Source organism: Elephantulus edwardii, unplaced genomic scaffold (assembly GCF_000299155.1).
Source record: "Elephantulus edwardii isolate Elephantulus edwardi_28Jun2011 unplaced genomic scaffold, EleEdw1.0 scaffold00491, whole genome shotgun sequence".
NCBI classification, from domain to species: Eukaryota; Metazoa; Chordata; class Mammalia; order Macroscelidea; family Macroscelididae; genus Elephantulus; species Elephantulus edwardii.
In genome coordinates, this window is record NW_006400241.1 from 483,570 (window position 1) to 486,102 (window position 2,533).

A 2,533-nucleotide genomic window follows, 5' to 3' on the forward strand; every position below is an offset into this window, starting at 1 on the left:
TTGATTTTACCCTAAGACAGACTTATTTGTTCTCCTGATGGTCTGTGGTATGTTTAATACTCTTCTCCAGCACCCGACTCAATGGTTTCAGTTCTTCTGTCATCAGAGTCCAGCTCTCTGATGCATAGCAAGTAATTGTGAAGACCATGGCCTGGATCTGGTGTACCTTAGTCTCTAGTCTAGACTGACATCATTGCTCTTTAGCACTTTGGAGAGGTCCCTGACAGCAGGCTTTTTAAAAATCTAATAGTCTTGGGGAGGGTGAGCGAGAGAGCTAGCAGGCAGCAGGCAGGCTGGCGGCTGGCACGGAGGGAGGGAGCGATCGAGCAGAGAGTGAACCAGCGAAGGCAGTGATGTCCCGAGGGCAGCCGAGATGAGATTCCTCCCGCCCCTTCATCCCCCTCCCCGAAGCCCACAGTGCCTCGGGTCTCCAGTGGAACGGACACAGCCTGGCCTGGCCATGGCCTAGTTGCTGAAGGTGGATCAGGAAGTGAAGCTCAAGGTTGATTCTTTCAGAGTGGATCACAAGTGAGGCAGAAGACTTGGTGGCAATTTTTTTCCCAAAGAAGTTATTAGAACTTGATAGTTTTTTGAAGGAACCCATCTTAAATATCCATGACCTCACCCAGATCCACTCAGACATGAATCTCCCAGTCCCTGAGCCCATTCTTCTCACCAATAGCCAGGATGGATTGGATGGTCCCACTTACAAGAAACGAAGATTGGATGAATGTGAAGAGGCCTTCCAAGGAACCAAGGTGTTTGTGATGCCCAACGGGATGCTCAAAAGCAACCAGCAGCTGGTGGACATTATTGAGAAAGTGAAACCTGAGATCCGGCTACTGATTGAGAAATGCAGTACGGTCAAAATGTGGGTACAACTTCTGATTCCCAGGATAGAAGATGGGAACAACTTTGGGGTATCCATTCAGGAAGAGACAGTTGCAGAACTAAGGACTGTGGAAAGTGAAGCTGCCTCTTATCTGAATCAGATTTCTAGATATTATATTACAAGAGCCAAATTGGTTTCTAAAATAGCTAAATATCCCCATGTGGAGGACTATTCGTCACACTGTCACAGAGATTGATGAGAAAGAATATATCAGTCTTCGGCTCATCATATCAGAGCTAAGGAATCAATATGTCACTCTACATGACATGATACTGAAAAATATTGAGAAGATCAAACGGCCCCGGAGCAGCAATGCAGAGACACTGTACTGAGGCCAGCGCCAGGGCCAGGGGACTCTGTGAGTCTGGCTCAAGACCGACATTGCCTTGGTTTGTTACATGACTATCGTGGTGGGAAACTGGCTGGAAATTGTAATCACACCGCTCTCTGTTTTTAGTTAGAGTCTAATGAAACTCTCATCTAGTTCTGTGATGTGTTTACCTCTTTTTTCAGGCCTCAGGAACTCTTCTACTTCCCTCTCTAATGCCCCCATCTGACCTACCTGCCCTCATTTCTGGAGAAGCTCTGCTTTGTGTGTGCAGGATCTGGGCATGGATAAACTTGTGCTTTCTCTTTCCCTCCTTTCCCCCTCATGTGTCTTAGCCTTTGCTTTCAGCTTTCTGATGGTTAGTTGATGAGAAGCTAAAAGACCTGGAAGGGAAGTGCTAGGTGTTTTTATAGGAACTGGGTTAGGGGAATGGCTCATCTCTTCCTGACGTAGTTAGTGTCTCTTGCTTCTGTGAGACGTTGATTCTGCCTGGCCACAACCAGTAACTTAAGGTTTCACATTTACATACATCCCATCTTGAGCTGGGTCACAAGGAACACCTTAGACCTTCAGCCAAGTCCTTTGCTTCTTGAGATGTTTTTAAATGAGGTTTTCACATACACATAGTATACATGTGTATACACACAGCACACCTTCTTCTGCCATTACCTCCCCTGCCCCCCAATCCTGACACATACCTTTCAGAAGGAGGTGATAGTTTTTGCAGTCATCCTACACCCAGATAAAAACCCTGGACCCATCTTCTTTCCTGATATTATAGCCTACAGGGGCTCAGAATCAGTGGAGGAGAACTGAGAGATGAGAAGCAGAGGGAATGGAGAAGTTTCTCTTCTTTCTCTGTGACTCAGGTCGTTTTCACTGTTACTGCAAAGGCTGACTTCTGATTCCTTGGGGCCTCTTCCCAGATCAGTTGTAAATTGGAGTTGGTGGCATCCTGCAACTGTGAGGTCTCAATGCTGCTGTTCCTGTTGGTCTTTGCCCTTTGGTAACTTTTCCCTTTATTTATAGTATTATGCTTTCAGGGAGAGTAGTAGGGGTATTTGTGTTTGTGTGTGTGCACATACTTGGACATGTGTATGGACATGTACACGCACGTTTGTGTGCGTGTGAATATCTGCTGGATAAAGCTAACCATGGAAGAGTTGCCTCCCGCCTTTGGAATTCCCCCAGAGGTAGCATTTATTGTTACAGCTTTTGTTGTCACCCTGTATCAGGCCCAAGCTTTGCTATTCTACCCTACTGGAGAGTTGATACCACAGTCAGTCTGCCAGTGATTTTCTCAGTGTCTAGTC

The 2,533-nt window shown here is 46.3% G+C and overlaps 1 pseudogene; it reads left to right on the forward strand.

Moving 5' to 3' along the window:
* The first annotated feature begins 460 nt into the window (after positions 1-460).
* Positions 461-1,224, forward strand: LOC102865119 (annotated as a pseudogene).
* The last annotated feature ends 1,309 nt before the right edge of the window (positions 1,225-2,533 follow it).